The sequence below is a fragment of the Esox lucius genome, chromosome 1 (assembly GCF_011004845.1).
Source record: "Esox lucius isolate fEsoLuc1 chromosome 1, fEsoLuc1.pri, whole genome shotgun sequence".
NCBI lineage: Eukaryota > Metazoa > Chordata > Actinopteri > Esociformes > Esocidae > Esox > Esox lucius.
Window position 1 is genome coordinate 31,291,507 of NC_047569.1, and position 22,212 is coordinate 31,313,718.

Here is a 22,212-nt window from a genome sequence, read left to right on the forward strand (position 1 = left end):
GATATCCATTTACTATTATGCTTCAATTTGTACAAACGAAGAACCACAAGGTCTAGGGCAGAAATAAAATCATTGAGTCCAGATTTATGTTATCACAGTCCAATGAAGCTGCTAAAAAACCAATACATGTTCCTTTCAATGCCAAGGTTGTTGCAATACAAAAAAGAATTCGGTATTAAAATCTAGTTCATAATCTTTGGTTACTTATGGTAGCCGGCAAACTAAATACATCCTCACACGCAACCACACAGGGGAAATGTGACAGTCAGAATTCCAGTTGCGTGGTCACATTTTCATCCAATTGAAATGGGGATGTGGCCGGACGTCTGCTCGTACAGATGCCATGTCTAAACTTGTTCATCCTGCTGTCACGGCCGTGTAGCGTTTACATTTTCCCCCCCACATTCATAAACCAAGGATCAACGTATCGGCCCCCTGCAAACAAACGCCACTAATTTCAAACCACAAAGTCGTTCATACTTCCTCTTACCGCAGAATTATTTGACTGACTCCAATGAATACGCAGCAGCATCTGCGTATGTGACTGGGCCACAGTGCTCATGAACAGGCTAATTAAAACTTCACTGATGTTTCAATCCCGTGTCTACCTGGACCTGAACGCCTTGGGCTGCTCCTCTCTAGACCAGAGACTATAGTAGCAGGCAGGGCCACGGCAGTCGGACCCTCACACGGGACACTCACATTCGTGCTTAAAAAACGAAACGCTGTGCTCACAGCAGAACGGCGAAGCACGGCTATGGTTCCCGAACGTCCTCGGCAGCCGTGCACTCCAGAGTAAAACCTCGTGATCAGGTGAGGCTGCGGGGGTGGAATCATGCGGCCATCTTCTAATGTCAACAGCGGATGCAGTGGACCTCTCCGGTTTCACGGGTCCAAGTTGATGAAAGCCATTGATTTGAGAGAGGAGTCAATTTGCCTAGCTAGAGTCCCAGGCTGGCACTACATCGCAGCAATAGGAATCTCTGTGTAATGCCCCTGCAGTCAATGTCTAGTCTAGACTGGTGGGTTTGAATCCTCTCCTCTGGGACCAAGGGCGTAGTGCTATTTTTGTAGGTGAGAGAGTGCATTTCCTTGGTTCTAATTACATTATTTTTCAACAAAGGTTTGACATCCGTAGCCCTTTGAACAGGCCTATCATTATTGCAACATATGCCTACAAACCTCCTATTGGCTCAGGAATATTTGAAATGTTTAGTAACTGCAAACACCAAGGTAGGCATTCAAAATGGGCCATCAACCCTGTGAAGGATTGATCATATTTTACATGTGAATAGACCCGCAACATTATTGTTGGTTCTTTGGTAATGGTAAAATACAAATTAGCCATTACAACTATGTGATGAACATACAGGACCGATTCAGCTTTGTTCTCTCTTTAGGCAACTAAATGAATACCTTTGTGAGAAGTGATCATTAACTTGGAATATGCCTGATAATTGCAAGCGATGAGAACAGGCTGTACGACTATTAGGCACAGACAATAGATCTTGATGAGCAACACTTGAAGAGTGCCCTCACTGGAATTCAAGTAGGCCTTTCATAGAATGCATCTTGGCGCTAGATGATGGCTCAACGTCCTTTTACGGAAACTCGCACATCGGCTAAGCACCTGGATTTGTGGGTGTTGATCTGACAGAGAGAGCATGTTAACCATCTCTAAAAAAAGAGATTCCTCCCCAGACCCACACACACAACTTTAAGGGACCTTTGAGGTACGCCCGATTCACTAATCGAGGGCTCGCTGATAACATGACAAGTTCAATCACGTATGCTAGCTGGATGTAGTCAAAATCATAGAAGGGGTCCGCGCGAGTAGTGGTTTGAAAATCCCTGGTCTAGACCCTCGCCTGTGTCAGCAGCAGATGGTGGCTATGAGAGGGTGCTGTGGCGGGGTGAGGGTTGCTGGAGGAGCACCCATCATGCAGGCTCTCACAGGGGGGGCAGATTAAAACAAGAAAATCGGGTTGCTTGTAATTCATGACCCAAGGCCGCAATCTGTCCACGTCCTGTGGTAATAGTGGGACTACCGTCAGGCCGTCAGCCTTTATCTGCTGAAGGCGTGCTGATAGATGGAGGCGCTTGAGGATGCAGGCATCAATCGTCCATAGAACCCTATCATGGCCTCATCATCCACCCACCAGCCCGATAAAGGCTGACATCCCAGATACGGCCCTGCTTTGGCCCCAGTAACCATCTGTTTCCTCTGCCATCAACCTGGCGCTGAGTGCACATGCCAGTTTTACTTACTCAAACATCTTCTGAGGGCATAGAGAAATGCGATTGGTACAGATGAACGCACGATCGAAATGGAGAGGTGGCGGCGCTCATGGAACACATTACGTCAGAGAGCAATTCTGCTAATGTCTGTGAAAGCGTACGTTTGCCGGCTTTTATAATGAACATCACTTGATTACCAGCTAAATGTGATGTAATGTAGCTAACATTCAGTGGTGAATGCTTGGTCTAGATAACATTCAATTGGTCTTTCCATCTGGCTTGAAATGTTCATGAGCACCGCCTCCTTTTCATTTCGAAGGGGGGTTCGCATGAACCAATCCCAATTCTTTCCGACCCTCAGAAGATGTTTGACTAATGAAAACTGTTAGGAGTGCTTTGCGTGAGAAGACGAGCAGCATGCGGAGGCCAGCGGTATATGGCTGATCAACAAAGCATGGGAGAGGCATGTACACGCCCAGGTCAATTTTATTAACCTCCGCTCGTAGATGCATTGACATAAGGAAATCTTAAATATAACACATCTACATGATAAGTGGAAAATGCTGTATTGATTTGACATCACGATCCCTGATCAATTTACTGAGTAATGGTGCAAAAAGGGACTCAAGCATTTAAGATTGAAAGGCACGTTAAAATTTCACTTACAAACCAGCAGGGAGCTGACACTGTGCATTTCCATGTATGCAAGCATGTTAGAGACCAGATTGGATAACAAGGGCATCACGGTACTGTTTATTAATCATTTCTAATGGATAAAAAGCCTGTTAGCCGGCAATAAGGGAAAACAACAAAGAGGTATTATACCCCACTTCAATCTCCTCTTTGCAGATCTTAGACACCTCTATTGCCTCCGGTGGAAATATGATCTGCCGGGTTGCGCCCACTGGAGTGATTTATGTGCTTGAGGGGAAGGTAATCATGACCTCTCATCTCAACACAGAGTATTTTCTACTGGCTGATTACAATCTACGCTCTGATGTACAATGCCAGCCACGACAGTGTTATTGTTATGATTTCACCAATGAGTATCTCCTCTGACCAGGGGTGGCCAACAAGCCACTGTATTTCATCCTTAGAAAGACATTTACGGAGCGGGCTCTTTCCACTGTTGCCAGCTCATATCACTGCACACGCAGCCTTGTTATGGAGACAACAACATTATTTCCTGTAATGATGTCAACCACGGTCTAGTTTGAAATCCATAAAACTAAGCTTGTCGCCTGCAGGCACTGACTAATGTGGGTCGTAACCTGCAGTACGTGAGAGGATGTGTGTGTATTGTAGCACAGTGGAACGTAGTTTAAAAAAAGAGAAGCTATGTCCCGCTTTAAACAAACAACAGTTTATGACGGTATTAGAGTAGGAACAAACATGGGAAATTATAGTTTTGTCAGTATAACCAGAAGAAATATTTGTGAAGAACATATATGTAACGTTTAAAGCTTTTCTGACCATTTGTTTGTTTACGATAAGACCAAAGTCATCATTCTATCCGGTGTGGTCAATGAGAGGAGAAAGGGGAAGACATGGTGGAAGATGAGGACAGTGGAACTAGTAGGGAAAGGCAGAGCTTGGTAGCCATGCTCAGTGACGTTCAGAACGGGGGTAAAGGGTTGAGGAGAATGATGAGGGTCAGCGAGCAGCTAGCTCAGAACTGAAAAGGGCTAGCAAGGCATAGCTGCACAGTTTTAAAAAAACTTTCATCAGAAGGGTAAATTAGGTCCAACTCAGTGGTTGTGATGGCCATATACAATCACTCACGCAGAGAGACCAATGACTGTATATCGGATGGACCAACAGTTCAATCCCAATGGTTCCACGGACAGAGACATTCAAGCCACTTTTAAGGATATCCGGGAATATCTAAAAGTAACAAGATTTATATGTTTGTATAATTCAATGATCATGTGTTCCCATTAAAGAGTACATCTCTCATCTCCAACACGCACTAGGCAATCATTAATTTACTGAATAAGCATTCAATGAAAATAAATCTCACAGTCCTTCTCTGCAGTATTTGTTTCCATCCGCATTGGTATTTCCAGCGAATTAACCCCACACACATCATTACTAGTTAATGCATCAAATTGTGTATGGGCACATGATAGAGCTTTCACACTAACCACAGATGTAAAATGGAACATTTTCTGCATGAGTCTTGCCAACACTCAACATGAGTGGTGACTCTGGGAATCCTGGACATGCTCAAGGAACCCCAGGGAATTCCACAACAAAATGTTCATATTTTGCACGTTAGGTCAGTTAAGGACCTTCAATGTTTCAGGAGGAACATTCAATGTTTCAAAGTAGCAAAAGATTGCAGCAAGAGTCTAGATATTGACACATGTTGAGGTTGGACACTGAGCATTTTGTACTGTAGCTTCAGTCAGGATTGAATGAGTTTCCCAAGAGCCTGTGCAGATCCCAAGATTGAAATAGTTACATACATACATGTGGTACTACAGCACCTAACATGTTCATTTATTTGTGTTATGGGGGGAGAAAAGGGGAGGAATGAGCTAATTAGAAGCTGGGTGTGAAGTAACCATGTAGTCGGGGAACCGGGGTTAACACTCCTACTCTTAGAACAACTGCAATGGAATCTTCACCGATCAAAGAGCCAGGAAACGCATTCACGGTGGTCTTACGCATTGCACTAATCCTTTCACTGTCCTGGGTTGTTGGGATTTCATGTTTAGACCAGAGGAACCAGTTCCCACTACTGGGCCTCATCCCTTTTAGCAGCATCTGGTCTCTCATCCAGGGATCAACCAGGACTTCATGTAAACTCATATTTGAGTACATAATAGACTTCTGTTTACCAAACAAACAATATGAACATGACAGTTCCAACAGATGGTCAGAAATAATGACCTTAAAGCCTAGTAAACCTTACCTCCGGTCTTCTGATCGGCTGCCACCTTCACAAGATCTTGTGCCAGTTAGTTTTGCCTGGACCGGTGTAATCAAAGTTTATATATTTTAGACTATTCCTTTGGCCCTTAAGTTAAATCCCCATACAATTTATCACACAAAATTAACTCACTCATTATTAAACAGGATCAAAACATAACCCCTTCCCCAGTTAGAAACACAGCTGCCAACATGTTGCCAAGAACAAAACAACAAAGAAAATAACAGAAAAGTTCTTCATCCTTATTACTGAGTGTTCAGAAGACTGTTCATTTTCCCAAGAAGTGTCCAAACCCAGGATTACTCCGGCACAAAACAATGAAACCAGCTCCAGCCAACTGAACCAATACGGTTTAGGTTGCAGCTGCAACGCTGCAGAATTTCAGTCCACACAGTCTATTTTTATCTTAATGGTGACAGCAAACATCCCACTGTTCACACAACGGTGATCGAGATAATTGGGTGCCATTTATCCGCGGTCTCTCTGAAAGCTTAAGACGTATTCCTCATGATGCCTCATGGTGCAACGTTGGTAGAAACAGCCTGCATTTAATTCATTCCTCACCTCGTAAGTCCTTCTTTTAGATCTATATATTTCCTCGGCATGGGTTCAGTCTATAAAAGAGTTGAATAAGAGGGCACTATTTACATTCCCTGAAAGCAGGGAGGAGACTGAAATGAGTGACTATTTTAGGGTGTATTTCCATGCAACGTTTTCTTAACCTGTACCCGTTTTCTTAAGTTTTCTTAACCTGTACCTAGACTTCATCTTTGATGGGAATAAGGGAAGGCTGAGATGAAGTAGAAACTCCTTTGAGCCAAGACTGCATGTGTGTTGTATCTCCTTTGAGCCACGACTGCATGTGTGTTGTATCTCCTTTGAGCCACGACTGCATGTGTGTTGTATCTCCTTTGAGCTACGTCTGCATGTGTGTTGTATCTTTGAGCCACAATCCATGTATGTTGTATCTCCTTTGAGCTACGTCTGCATGTGTGGTGTATCTCACTTGAGCCACGACTGCATGTGGGTTGTATCTCCTTTGAGTTACGACTGCATGTGTGTTGTATCTCCTTTGAGCTACATCTGCATGTGTGTTGCATCTCCTTTGAGCTGTGACTGCATGTATGTTGTATCTCCTTTGAGCTGTGACTGCATGTGTGTTGTATCTCATTTGAGCTGCGACACAGATACACCACAGATACACTTGATATATACTCACAGGCAATTCACAACAATGCACCTGCACTATGATAAAACCACCTGCTAAACCTACAACAAGTCTCTGGTTCTATGCCAGTGTGTGACTAGACTATAGGTGGAGTTAAATGGGGCAGTCCACAGACAAGGCTGCCTGCTGGATGTCAGACTCTGTGGATCAAGCAGGCTTTAGCAGTGGAGCTGATCCAATACATCCTGTCTCAGAAAACACAAAACCAGGGCCCTGTCAGGTCTCTGCTCACTATCTCCAAACTCCATAGTTTCCTCAAATGTTAACAGACACAACAGGACCGCATAGCTCTCACTTAGCAAATCGTGGAAGAGCCAAGGGCATGAGCCGCTGTGGAGCTGAGCTGGGGAGGGGCGGTCTAAAATGGGGAGGGAATAAAGAAAAACAAAAGAGGATTTGTAAACCTGTGGTCCTCTCTTCCACAGTAATGGTCTATCCTGTTCTACTCCTCATCTTGGTGGGTGACTGACTGCTTGCTTTAGGTAGGGACAACATGCAGCCCTGGGGAAGCAGGACCAATCCCTTTTGTCTGCACCAGCCATGCATGTACATCAGTCCCTGTTTGGCACTGCAATATGCCACCATAGGTGCTGGCTAGTCTAGAGACGAGGCTGCCACAATGCGGACCAAAATGATAATCAGTGCACGTTTCAGACCTGTCATCATTTTTGAAAGGCTATCAGATTTGTGTCAGATATGACCTTCAAAAAGAGAGACGCCCCAATCACTGATGCATAAAGATTAGTGACTTAGATTGTGTTTTAATTACATTGTAGATTAGAACATAAGTACTTTGAGAGTATATTACTAGGTGGGGTGTGTGTGTGTGTGTGTGTGTGTGTGTGTGTGTGTGTGTGTGTGTGTGTGTGTGTGTGTGTGTGTGTGTGTGAATGTGTGTCTGTGAGAGAGAGAGAGAGAGAGGGAAAGAGAGACCGTCTATTTGCGAGTGAGAATGAATGTGTGGGTGTGACGTGCGAGTGATAAAGTAGAACACCTTGTAATCCTCCACAGGAACGTTATCGATGCACGTCGCGTGAGTCGAATGGTATCTCTTGTGAAGCAGATAACCTATACATGCATTACTATTCATTTGATCACGCTGCTGCGTAAAAAAAAAAAAAAAAAAAACATCAGGTCAGCGCCCAGCGACACCACAACTGTGAAGTTTAAAGGATATGGTCTCGGCAGCTGTCCATTGTATTGGAGAATCATGCGGCTCGTCCAGTGAATTCCCTGTCCATGGTGCTAAAAAAAAACATCTACCCACGTCGGTCAGGGAAATCAGTGCTAGATCTGATTTCAGTGTAGCCTACGTTATCTGCCACATCCCTTGCTGTCTCTTTCGCCCTTAAATCATTCTAATGCCATGAAGACAGTCAGAAGGCAACTAACAACCACTAAGCACATTTAGTAAGTGACACCAGCTAAACATGTTATAGCTTTTCACTCATGTCTCTTCATTATTGAGAATGCATTAAAGACGTTATATGATAATGTAAACCAGTTAAAAAATAACTGAAATACACACGCTCCTACATTATTTCCTCGAATGTAAAACATATCTTCTCCTTCGAGCGAAATTAGGTAATTCAATTATTGTAAATCTTAGATTGCATACTTTGGCAAAACCATTGCCTTCCAGGCTGTTATCATTTGTTCGTGTCTTCAACTTATAAGTATGCTGCAGAGTACGGGTTTTTCTGATGAGATATTGTCTACCAAGTCGCAGAAACCGACATCTAATTTCTGAACATATGTAAAACATGATTTACACGTTATCAGTTAGCCTACCTTCGTCGGTTTCAGACCTCTCCTGTCCCACAAAGGAAATAGACGCAGCTCTAGAATGCCCGATGACTAGCGATCAGTGTCAAACTTTGCGCTTCTGTCCTCACACCGAGGAATCCGCTAGTGCCCAGGGTGAAACCGAGGCGGCGGGCGGAGGGGTTGCTCCGTAGCAGCGCCAGTCAGGAACTCAATACTGAGTGGGCAGCGCAGGGAAATGGCTGAGCGCGAAAAGACGCACACCCAGACAAGAGGTCTTGCAAACTCACTGGACGCACACTGGCCACGGGTCTGGAAATCAAGCACACAAGAATAACAAAGCTACATGTAATTTTAATGCTCGAATGCTACTCTGGGAGGTCTTCAACCTGTTCGTTTTCCACTGTGTTGGGCGGCAATGCCTCTCCACCTCCGTCGCACTGACGAACAAGCTGATGCACGATGTCCTTGACTAACAAGCTGATCGCATTAATACATGTTATCCCGTGCTACGACGTTCTTTAGAAATGTGTTCTCCGTTCCCAAATAGATCAAATAAATCAAACAATGGTTAGAAACACATTCCATTGAATATAAATAACGGGACTATTATCCAAAAACAATCACAAATGCATTTGGGGAAAAATGATGCGGTAACCTTGAACTTTGTCCAAAATACAAGGTACAGTCATGTCGCGGTGCTCCAAAATCCACGAAGGGTTCCTACTCCTACAACCACCAACAAACCCACCACTGTTTGTTAATCCATCCAGTCAAAATAAAGCAATAGCCTATCAAGTGAAGGAATGTCCTAATAAGGAAATGGAGCGCTGTCGCTTGATATCCTATTCGTGTCAATGTGGGTAGGCCAACTAGGCGAATCACAAATGACTGCGTGAATGATTTACGCTACGTAACAACTCGCCCAGAGGGTTTCTGTGTATCACCCTAGGTAAGAGAGCTGGTGGGGTGACAGACGCAATCCCAACTCTGAACTTGCAGGGGCAGACACGCCCAGTCCAATATCCTACCTCCACAGTCCTCATTCCCTCAGGCGAGCCTTTTCCACGTGGCTCACTGCTTGCTGACCACTACTTGTAGTTTGCAGAGAGAAACTTGTCGCACCCCTCCGTATCCCATGTCTTTATTCGTGGACCGGTTTAGTTAAACAAGTATGAAGAATTTGCGTCTTTTCCCTTAAATACGTAATAGAAGTAAAGAATTGCGCGCGTGAGAGATTGGGCGATAAATTGATGTAGATGGCTATGCGCCTGTGAATTTTAATTACCACAAAATACGCCTCGCGTGTTGAGCTTTTTACGGAGTAGCCTACTATCACAGTCCCGTGCGAATACAAGGCATGCTCTTCCCACTGTAGATCATTACACGGGTACTGAGTTCCTCCGCCGTGCAACACATGTAAACCCATGGGGGTTTGTTAAATTGCATTGGCATTTGGATTGGAAACGACGCTTTGGTCTGATGACATGAATGTAGATACATTTGGACACGCACCAATGTTGGTCTCCTCCGAGGAGCCCTGTGTAACCCCTCAACCCTATGTTCTCTCAACCATATTTTCGCTGTGCCCTGTGCTCCCCTCGGCAATATGTTCCCTCAGCTAAATATTCTGTTAGGATAAGGAAGATGGCAGAGAGAACATAAGGCAGAGGAAAAGGCTGATGGAACATTCAGTGGCATCGGAATGTATTCAGACCCCATCACTTTCTTCACAGTTGGTTGTGTTATAGACGTAATTAATAAATTATTACATGTATTATTTGCCATAAAATCTACACACATAATGACTAAGCAAAAACAAGTTTTTTCTTGTCAATTTGTTGAAAAATAAAAATCGCTCATCAAAATAAATATTCAGACCATTTATTCAGTACTTTGTAGAAGAAGATTTGGCAGCGATCACCACTTCAAAGCTTCTACTAGCTTTACCTGGATTGGGGCAATGAATCGACAAGGAAGATCAGTCGATCCATCAGATTTCAAATAAATACAGTGGGACCGGGGACCACATGTGCAGATAGGAACAGGAGAATCAGCAGCCAGTTCAATTATTCTTTTTAAGAAGTAAGGTGAGATGAGCACATCCAGCTCCAGAGTCTTTTGCAACTCATTCTAGTCATTGGTAGCAATACAGTTTCGGCCATAGGAAAATATGCTTTAGGAATAACAAGAGATTAGTATCTTTCGGGGCACAGGTTGCCATTAGAATATCAGATAAGAGCTAAGGTGGAGGGAGCATTTATCTAAAAGTGAATTAGAAATAAGTTGGTACCATAGAGTCTGGTGTCACGTGTGAAGGGAGGGCCAATTAACCAGGGTGTAAAGGTCACAACATTGAGTGTTGAAGGTAACAGAGGTAACAAAGTGGATGGCAGAGTGTTGAATTACATCGAACTTATGAAGGAGCTTTTTCTCGGGAAACCTAAAGACTATGTGACTGCAGTTGAGGACTGGCAGGAGAGAAAGGATGTCTACACGGCCAGTAGGCAATGTTCACCGAGGGGCCAGTTGTATATGAGTGTGTTATCTGCAGAAAGGTGGATGGGGGTGTTACCGGCAGCAAGGGCATCGTCATTAACATAAACAGAGAATTGTGTTGGCCCAAGAATCAAACCTTGAGGGACACCAAAAGAAACTGCCCAAGCAGGGGACCACTTGCCCTCAGAGTATACACAATGTACGCTTTCAGACCAATCATTTTATAAACCCAACTAGTCAATCCTCTGATAAATGAAGATTGTGGAGTCAGTTATTAAGGAAGCGATGGTTGCTTTTTGATTGTCATTATCGGGTATTGTGTGTGGATTGATGGCAAAAAAATTGGGAGAAAGTGAAGGGGTCTGAAAACATTTTGAGGCTAGTGGGGTTTAAGCCAGTGGTGGGTTGCCGTCAGAAGGAAAAATGCACAAGCAGAAAATGACTTAATGCCTTCTGTCAAATGTGGTTGGTTGTTTTCATTGGTCATGGGCCTTTTTTTAAGGTCAGTAGTATCATTATCTTTATCCAGTAAGCCCCACTAGAATGTATTAGAACCTGGCTTCCCCTGCCAGAAGGCTAACACTTGTCTATAAATGCATCTTCCAGTAAGACAATAACCCAAAGTGCACTTGAAAAGACATTTTTAATTGGCCTCAAAATCAACTACCCCCTTAAGTCTCCAGACTTAAAACCCATCGAAGACATGTGGTTTCAACTGAAGAGGGCAGTCCATGTGAGGTATTAATATGTGTACTGGAAACAGAGGTGTACATTGCATACAGTATATTTTTTTGTACGTGGACATTTAAAATAATACCTTATACAGTTAGGTCTGGAAATAATTGGATACTGACACAAGTTTTATTATTTTGTCTGCTTACCAAAATATATTCAAGGTGCAGTTAAATAATGAATATGGGCTTAAAGTTTAAGGGGTTTCACATCCAAATTGGAGGAAGTGTTTAGGAATTACAGCTCTTTAATATGTAGCCCCCACTTTTTCAAGGGACCAAAAGTAATTGTACAATTGATTCAAAAGCTGTTTCATGGACATGTGTGGGCTATTCCTTCGTTATTTCTTCATTAATTAAGCAGGTAAAAGGTCTGGAGTTGATTCCAGGTGTGGCATTTGCATTTGGAAGCTGTTCCTGTGAACCCACAACATGTGGTCAAAGGAGCTCTCAATGCAAGAGAAACAGGCCATCCTTAGGTGACAAAAAAATCAATCCATCAGAGAGATAGCAGGAACATTAAGAGCCAAAACAACAGTTTGGTACATTGGTGAGCTCACTGGTGACTCTGCAACATAAAAAGGGCTGGATGTGCCAATGGCACTGGGTCACCAGTGTGTATTGATGATAAGACAGAAGCAGCCAGATTAATTCTGAAGTGTAAATGGATATATTGTTTGCTCAGATTCAGCCAAATTCAGTGAAGTTGATTGGACGGCGCTTCACTTTACAGATGGATAATGACCCAAAACATACTGCGAAAGCAACCCAGGACTTCTTTTAAGGGAAAGAAGTGAAATATTATGCAATGGCCGAGTCAATCACCTGATCTCAACCTGATTGAGCATGCATTTCACATGCTGAAGACAAAACTTACGTCAGAAAGACCCACAAACAAACAACAAATGAAGTCAGCTGCAGTAAAGGCCTGGCAAAGCATCACAAAGGAGGAAATCCAGCGTTTGATGATGTCCATGTGCTCCAGACTTAAAGTAGTCATTGCCTGCAAAGGGTTCTTGACATTTTATTTATGATTGTGTTAATTTGTTCAATTACATTTGAACCCCTAGACTGTGTATGAAAATGGTTGCAATTCCTAAACATTTCATACAACATTTTTGTTCAACCTCTTGAATTATCGCCGAAAGTCTGCACTTCAATTGCATCTTGGTTGTTTCAGTTCAAATCCAATGTAGTGGCGTACGGAGGCTAAATTATGAAAATTGTGTCAGTGTCCAAATATTTCCGTACCTAACTCTATATGTCAAAGACTAATGCATGTAAGTGCTAAAAAATCAATATATGTTTTTAATAATGTTTTTTTTTATTTTTACGTAGAAACATTTTGTAATAAATTTAATTGTTCAACCCTGAACTGACAACTAAGATTTTGATCCCAGAGGCATATTCTTGTTGCCCTGAATTTAATACTGCTCATCGGTTGATCGCTTTTGAAAAACCTCAAAAAGCTTTTAATAACATCATTCGATTTGAAGTGTGTTCTGAATTCCTCTAAAATCCATGGTATTTTTTAATACGGAATACTTTTAAAACATTATTGCTACCTTACAAGGACACTCCATAGAGCATGTCAAAACCCACAAATATCCAGGGTTTAGATGGATGAGAAGTTGTAGAGAACCCATATAGAGAACCTTCGGCAAACTCAAGCTGCATATTGGATTTTCTTATAGGCACAAAGCTTGTTTCTCCTTCGCCAAAAGAAAATAGATGATTAGTTAAACTTCTCTCTATTGGACCATGGTAATACTGTTTTGTATAAAATAAATGAGATGTAATTTGGTTTGATGAATTCAATGCTAATTAGTACATTTTGGTAATTTTCTATTTTCATAAAGCATTCATTATATGTCTAAAGTTCTTTGTTATGAAATAAATTGATATTTTGCTTTTTCCAAGATTAGTTAGTAATCTAGTGGGCTATCACAATTGCAAAGTAACTCTCAAACATTTGCCATCCATTCAAGAAAATTGGGAACTCAGTATAAGGCTAGCCATAAGCACTGTTATTATACTAGAGGTCTGACATTTCGGACCTAAAGTTATCAGCTTGGATTTTTCCTATTGGACATTGCTATACTGTATGAGGAAAACCCTGCTAAAAAAACAAATATTATGGTTAAACCACAACTTCTGTATTTCCCATTAGAGAGAGAGCAACTCCAAAATAAGATATATAGACACTGATGAGCCAAAAAATTATGACCACTCACAGGTGAAGCAAATAACATTGAGCATCTCCTAACAAGGGCACATGTCAAGGTCTGGGTAGATGGTAAGCGAACAATCAGTTCTCGTAGTCAACGTGTTGGAAGCAGGTGAAATGGGCAGGAGTAAAGACCTGAGCAACTTTGACAAGGGCTGCATTTTAATGATGGTTACAGGAGGAATGTGTCACAACACACAGTGCATCACACCCTGCTGTGTATGGGGCTGCATAGCTGCAGACTGGTCAGAGTAACCATGATGCCCCCTGCCCACTGTCGAAAGCGCCTACAATGGGCATGCAAGCGTCAGAACTGGACCTTGGAGCAGTGGAAGAAGGCCTAGTCCAATGAGTCCCATTTTCTGTAACATCACTTGGATGCCCGCGGACGTGTGTGCCACTTACCTGGCGAAGTGATGGCACCAGGATACGCTGCGGGAAAATGACAAGTTGGTGTAGGGAGTGTGATGCGCTGGACAATGTTCTCCTGGGAAACCCTGGGCCTTGACATTCATGTGGATGTCAATTTGACATGTGGCACCTACCTAAATATTGTCGCGGTCCAGGTCCACCCCTTCATGGCAGTGGTATTTCCTGATTATACGGGCCTTCAGAGTATACCACTCTTCCGGCCTTCTACCTCAGTTGAGCTCACAGGCATTTCTAATCTCCCAAACTAGCATCACCTTATCTAGGCATCAACAGTTAATGTTAGCCTTTCCAAGTTCTTTCAGTGGTCAATTTAAACAACATTCTGTCAAGCGGCGGCACTGGCGCCCAAAACAAAGAATGGTGCTGAAGAAAAGAAACGCTGAGTTGTTCTGTAGACTTATTGTCATGCGTTGTCCTCCAGATGGCATTGAAGATGTCCTCAATTAACCTGACACCTTGATGAACTCGTGACAACAGCTCACTGATAATATTACTGGGTGACTTCAACCTTGTGACTTGCAATCTGCCTTTGAAACATTTCTTTTCAACTTTTTCCTTTCCTTTCCTACTGACCAGTCCCCTCCCACTTCCATGGCAGGTAATGCCGGTAAACTCATTTTTATTAGTAGTCTGTTGTCAACTTATCACTGCAACCACCAGCTCATTTGTCACTGCTTTGTCTCCCTATCTCGTACTGATTTTCTGCAACCCTACCAACTCAGCTCCAGTATGGTCATGCGCTGTCCCAATCCCAGTTCTGTCTCATCTATTACTCAGTACACCTCTATCCTATCTGCTACTCTCTCCCAATCTGCTAAATCCTTCTCCCTTTCCTCCCTCTCTACATCCTATGACTCTCACTGTCCCCCACTGTCTTCCTGGGCCAACTCAGCTCTCCTGCTTCGGGTGCCTAAGTGTGAGCCCCAAGATCAGTCTTGGAGGAAGCTGAGTGAAAGTGGAGGAAAACTAAAACCAATTCATATCTCTCCAAATGACAAGTTTGTCTTCTAACCTCTGGAAACTCTTTGCCTCCTTAATCCGACACCTCCTCCTTCCTCCCTCTTGGGGCAGATTACTTCAGCAACTTTGAAAAAAAGGTTGATGACATGTGCACCTCATTCACTAAGCCTATTGAGTCCACTGGTCTGCAATTTCTATTTCAGTTTTTCTGTCTTTTAATACTGAGTTTGCTGTTTGCTATTGCATTGAGTAAGGTTAATTTAATATGATTAGGCTGGGTGGTTTTCCCACCTACCTACAGTACAGGCATGTGAAAAAGTAGAACCACAGTACAACCTCTGTTTTTTGTATACTTGAACACATGTATATTTGAGCTAAATCCCAACCATATGTATTGATTTAATAAATCACACAAATATAACTTTGAAATCATTAATGCAATTATAACCCACATTTCCAAAGAAGTTAGGACACTGTAGAATGGAAATAAAAACAGAATGCAACAATGTGGTAATCATTTAAAATGCCACAACAATATTCTGGTGGAACATCTCTCAGCTAATTAGGTTAATTGGCAACATGTCAGTAACATCATTGGGTACAACAACTGCATTGTAGAGAGGATGAGGCTTTCAGAATTTGAGATGCAGAGGGGTTCACTACTCTGTGAAAGACTGTGTGGGCAAATAGTGCAACAATTTAAGAATAATGTTTCTCAGCGTAAAATTGCAAAGCATTTGGACCTCTCATCGTCTATGGTAGATTACATCATTAAAATATTCAGAGAATCCAGAAAAGTCTCTGTTTTCAAAAGACAAAGATATAAACCAATATAGGATGTCTGTAATCTTTAGGCCCTCAGGCAGCACTGCATTAAAAACAGATACGGATTCATGGATGCCGCGTCCTCCAGGCTAAAAGGGAGAGGGACCATCCGGCTTATCAGTCCACAGTTCAAAAGCCAGCATCCGTGATGGTATGGGGGTGCATTAATGGACATTGCTTGGGTGACTTCCACATCTGTAAAGGCACCATTAATGCTGAACAATATATACAGGTTTTGGAGCAACATATGCTGCCATCCAGAAAAAAATATTTTTCAGGGAAGGCCTTGCTTATTTCAGCAAGACAATGCCAAACCACATTCTGCATGTATTGCAACAGCAAATTTAACAAACACAGGTCTTTATTATTGAAACGTATAGGGTGCTGTACACCTCACACTGAACAAAATGTAGTCCAGTTTTTTACTGGTAAATGTCTAGTTCAATAAACTTTGATTTGGCACAATATCCATGTCTCTTAACTAAAACCCAGTTTCCAAAAAGTTGGGTTGCTGCGTAAATTGTAAAGAAAAACAGAATGCAATGATTTGCAAATCATTTAAACCCTATATTCGATAGAAAATATTACAAAGACAACCTATGAAATGTTGAAACTGAGAAATATCATTGCTTCTTGAAAAATAAATGTATGCCCACTTTGAAGTTGATGCCAGTAACATATAAAAAAAACAAAAGCTGGGACAGAGGCAAGAGCAGACTGAAATAGACTGGAAGAAAAACCTGGTGGAATGTTTCACAACTAAACAGGTTAATTGGCAACAGGTCAGTAACATGATTGGGTATAAAAAGAACATCCCTTGGAGGATGAGTCTTTTAGAAGTACAGATGGAGAGGGGTTCACCACTCTGTGAAAGACTGCAGGCAAATAGTGCAACAACTTAAGAATAATGTTTGGGGATCTCTTCATCTACGGAAAATAATATCATTAAAAGATTCAGAGAATCCAGAGAAATCTCAGTGTGCAAGGGACAAGGCCCGAAAACCAAAAAGAAGAGGTGACTATTTTTCAAATATAGTCTCTGACTGTTTTTATGCAACGTGAAAATATGTATGAAGAGGAAGTCTGTGATGCTTTTCTACAGTCCAAGCCCCATGCAAATTGTAGCCTACTGGGTTAAGTGACTTATTGTTCAATTCAGAAATGTTCTGTATGGTGAGCCTATATTATATGCTGTAGCCATTCGAGTCTAGACCCACACAATACCTTACTAACGGTCAACTGAATCCAATCGCTTCAGGGGACTTCATTATACACTATATGTATGTCTTAGTTGACACCCCATTAGTTAGGTCTCCAATGGGTCAAGAAAGCATACTGGACCTGTATGACCCTGGGTTGACACAGTCCTCTTAACATTGTAATGATTTATAAGGCTGGCTAATGCTGAATATCACTTCACTTAGGAACACTGCAAAAATGTAATGTGCTCTCGCACAATTATGGAGAATGAACTACGGTGAAAGGATAAGTGTAACCTCATCCATTTTGTATTTAGCTTTTCCTCTCGCTTCCTCCTCTTGAAATGTTGCAGCCAGACACACGTCAAGTTACAAAACCGCTGCTTCACAGGAATGCCAAGGATCAGGGCGATAAAGAAAATATTACAGCTAAGATTATAGTTAATTATGCCGTCCCTAGATATGGTTCGCTAATCTCCTGTTCGTTTCTGTCACTGCCAGGGTGTACAGGCTGTATCAGGACATGAATGGGACCAGATTTGCTAAGGAAATCCAAGAACAAGCGGAGCAACCACTGTTCACTTTCTAAATTAAATGTGACGAGAGAGAGGGTCGCGGTGACTGGCGGAGCCGGAATCACGCAGATGACAAGAGTGAGTGTGTCGACTCCCCAGTGTTTGTCACAGGCGTGACCAAATGCCCTTAACTGCTGCGCATGCTTTGGCCCAGGTGCTCCCAGCTGAGTGTTAACTCTTTGAGCAACTGAGTATTGTGACCGTCTCCCAATGTTTCCCTTCCCCATTTCTAATTCTTGCTCCGTTTGTTTGAGATGTGTTTCCAGGGAAAGGCGCAGGTCGGAGGGAAGTTAAGTTGTTGAAACAGACAGATGTTTGATGCTGTAACAGAGTCTTAGGTTTAGCTAAGGGAACCGTAACCTTGATGAGATGAAGGTGAGTTTAAGGTGAAGCCAGCGATGCCTTCTCCAACTGCAATGCTTCTTTTCATTGATTCATTTCATTGTTTGTACTTGATTTGATATCCGTTCTCTGTGGTAAGATGGTTTACGGAATAACATTTAAAATGCCTCTGAACCTTCTCCTGTGTTCTTCCAAACCGGTGAAGCCTATATTAAGAGTGTTATGTGGAGATCCCTCAACTCTTTGTTAAAACCTAGGCGATTTTATGGTACAAACATAAGTTATTCATTGACATTTATACCCAGCCACAAAAGTTACAACAAAAGCAGATTTGGGGTCTTGACTGGGCCTTCTGTCTAGCCTGATTTGATTTTTTGTATTAATAGAACCACCTCCCAACCTGGAAATATAATAATATAAATTCCATATGCCCACATGGTTGAGTTGGATTTGTCTCCATAGCTGTAGCAAGATTGAGTCTGTCTTTTAAAAGGACCCACTTTGGCACTAGGCGAGATGGCGGTGAGCAAAATAAGAGTGATAGTGAGTGTGACCATGGCCCACTTTGCAGTGACAAGGCAGAGTTAAGAGGTTTTTGGGAGGTCAAATGGAGGTTAGAAGAATGTTGATCCCTGCTCAGTGGAAAGCGGCTGTCACTCATCGCCTGAATATTTGTGCCAAGTGACTTTCCTTGGCCTGACAGATGGGGGGGGGGGAATGGTTCTTCCAAATGAGTTGGATTGGGACCATTGACGAGGGAAAGTAGGCCTGGTCGAGTCAGTGTCACTACACACTGACTGGTGCCAAAGTCTTGGTGCCGTCTGGGATGGTACCTCTTAGAGCTTCCTGCCATGACACACTGAGTAAATTAGTGTAGCCTAGAGTTCTGTATGCAGGATGCTTGGTGGTTCAGGCCAAGTTAGCAGTATTGGAAATTCTGCAGAAGGGGAAATTTCTATTGGAATGTTATATGTTATAGTTATGTTTCCACAGTTAAATAATTGTTTCTTGTTTCCCAAGGTTTAGGACATTTAAAACCAACTATCCCTTTCTATACACTGAGTGATGTTAGGGTTAGGAACTGATCTTTAGTCAGAGTTACTTTCTGTCTCAAAGTAAAGAAAACTCATAGAGCATATTGCGACGGGAATCTGTAACCAGACCCTTGGGTAATTCAAGTTGAAGTTAAACGCAGAATTATTTTGTCTCGCCTCAGTACAAATTTTCAATTCTGGTGCAGGCTTTTTCTGCTCCCACTGGAGTTTCATTGAATATATTCCTGTCATGATCCCAAACTCTAAATAGGAATCATTAGCATAATGGAGAATCATGTCCTTTGTTACCAGCATGCGTGATACATTATAAGGACGCACCTGAAACATTTAGTATGCCAAGGTGCAGAGTCACAAAAATCAGCTTCAGATACAGTATTGGTTTCCATATGACACCAGAGCTAGACACGCATACCTTAGAGGCAAACTGCACGCCAATAACAATGTCTATGTTCCCAAACTATAAATCCCTACGTCGGTGGCGTGTGGGCCAGAGGCTCCAGTTGATTTAGTATAAATACCCACGTATTCCAGCAGCCCCTGAGGAGGGTGAGAGGATTAGCTGCTCTGATGGCAGTGGGCATTCCCTCTGACCTCCCAGGATCCATGAGGATTGGATGTGCTCTTGCTGTTAGGTCTGAGCCACTGGAGTGGAGAGAGGGATGAGATTTACTGGAGAGAGGGAGAGATCGTCCAGACTGAAGAACGGGTGGGACCATGTCCTGCGCCATCGACGCCCCTCTAGCATTTATTTAGCAGCACCATTTAACTGGGAATAGGCCACGCTTTCACGCTTTCACGTACACACACACACACACACACACAATGAAGCCAAAACCTCAAGCCTTTTCCATAATGTGAACAGGAGAAAATTATGCATTTGTCCCATTTTTCTTTTTCAACCACAGTTTGAGGACCTTTTGTCCCTGTTAAATACTTAAGTCAGTAAGATCCACACTCAAACAGACATGCATTTTATGTTTCACAATTAGTAGTGGTAGCTCAAACATGATTCCCAATCAAAATCCTACTCTCCTTAACTCTAACGTGAATCCCAATTCTAACCCTAAACTGTAACCTTTACCTTTAACCTAACCCCCGAAGCCATAAATGACCTTCATCCTAATGGGGGCCGGCAAAATCCCCACACAAGGTCAAATTTCCATTGTACTATCTTTAGTGGCATTTTTGTCTCCACCAAGGTGGTAAACCTTTCCACACACATACACACAAACACGTGCATGCACGCCTATTTCCACACATGCATATGCAAACATTCACACACCCAATTCTCATTAGCAGTTCAGATCAGCATTACTCCTTAATGCACCACGCCCAAATGCACTCCGCATTTTTCTAAGTTCCCTTTTTTATCTCAGAACTCAGAATAATCGCTTGTTTAAAGGCAAAAGTTGTGTTTTCCAAGATTATTTCATTACAGAAGCACAATACGTCTTAACTTAGAAGACAATATTGTTCCGCTGAGTGGTTTTAATTAAAGCAAGACTAAATTGTTGTTCTCCTCTCTGCTGTTTGTCAGTAACAAAGAGAGGCAGAAAAGCTTTGTCAGGAACATTTGGCCTGTGACTGATGCCATTGGACAATAGCAAGCCTTACTAGTGCCCCCCTCTAATGGCATATTGTTGGGCATCTCGACATTTTTTGAGAGCCCCTGTTTCTTTGCTGTTGATGCAGAGCAGAATGGTGGGATAGCAATGCCCACTCTCTATTGACTCTCACAGCCTCTGTCCTCACAGATCGACAGACTTCATCACCAGTGTCTCCTGTGTTCCTACTCTGCCTGTAACTGACAGATTCCTTACATTCACCTGTCATTCTCTTAATTCACTGACAACATTATTGACAACGTTCAATCAATCAATCAAACTTATTTATAAAGCCCTTTTTACAACAGATGTTTTCACAAAGTGCTTTTACAGAAACACCCGGCCTTAAACCCCAAGGAGCAAACAACAGTAGTGTTGAATTTCAGTGGCTAGGAAAAACTCCCTAAGAAGGCCAAATTTTAGGAAGAAACCTAGAGAGGACCCAGGCTCAGAGGGGTAACTAGTCCTCTTCTGGCTGTGCCGGGTGAGATATTAAGAGTCCAATTGGAATAATTAATAAATGCATGTGGACTAAATCTATTTAAATTTAGACTAGGTCAGAAGTATGACCAGATGGACAAGGACAGGGACAGCAACAGGCCCCCCAGACCAGGTACTCCGCAGGTGTGGACCAGGACCTCATGTCCTCCTAAAGATTAAAATAGGAGGAGACTGGGAAAATTCTGAAAATGCTTTCCTCATATCAACAACGATTTATACTGGAGAAGGAGAACTTAGTGGGAAAGGAGAACTGACCCAATCCCCCAGCACAATAGTATAGCAGCGTAAGACCTTGGAACTGAGACGGAGGGGTCCGGTGACACTGTGGCCCTACCTGGGGGAGGCCCCGGACAGGGCCCAACAGGTAGGAAATCAATCCACCCACATTGCCAAGTTTCAAGTTTGTGTCTTTTTGTTTAATGATGGCATAGGATAGGGATGACTGTGATCTTATTAATCATTATGTGTCTGTATGTGAAGAAGGTTTCCTGTGTGTTTTTTTCTTTGAGATTCACATTACATTTTGTTGCATCACAGAGGAATGTGGGACTCACCTTTGGCATTGAAAATGACATTGGTATATGTAAGAGAGCAGACACAGCTTACATCTGGACCAGGTAATAAGTTCCAACTTCAGCGTAGAGCGAGACAAATGACGAACTCACATTTGCCTCTGTGGTCAATTGTTGTTGGTGACAGTAATATGCTCAGGATGTGTGTGCGCACGCAGGATATCTGCGAAAACCTTGCATAGCATTCTGGCAAGAAGGGCATTAATAAACAAGAGTGTTGATGGCTTCGAAAATAATCCAGTGTTGTAAAGATTAAGCCTAATTTAAATACGTGGGGCAGCGGGAAGTGTGTGATTAATGATCAGCTCATCAATAGCAGCCCACTCTGCTTGATAACTGCAATACATGCTTTGCCCATCTGGCTTAGCTATAGCGCTTAAGCTGGACATTAGCCAGAAGTGAGGCATCGTGTTCAACTTTTGAAGAATCCTCAACTGCTAAGGCCTCTGTAAAAAGCAGGGAGGCCTATTTGTTTGGTGTTTGATGGGTGAGGAATACGAGGATAGGGCACATACATTACAAGCT

The 22,212-nt window shown here is 42.6% G+C and overlaps 1 protein-coding gene across 4 annotated transcripts in view; it reads right to left on the reverse strand.

The window, feature by feature from the left end:
• Positions 1-9,027, reverse strand: part of si:cabz01090165.1 (LRR and FN3 domain-containing protein) — a 134,588-nt gene extending 125,561 nt beyond the window's left edge. For all 4 annotated transcript variants that reach the window (XM_020051179.2, XM_020051090.2, XM_020051076.2 and 1 more), the window contains exon 1: positions 8,193-9,027. The gene's annotated coding sequence lies outside the window, so the exon portion shown is untranslated. The remainder of the gene's footprint in view (positions 1-8,192) is intronic.
• Between the last annotated feature and the right edge of the window lie 13,185 nt (positions 9,028-22,212).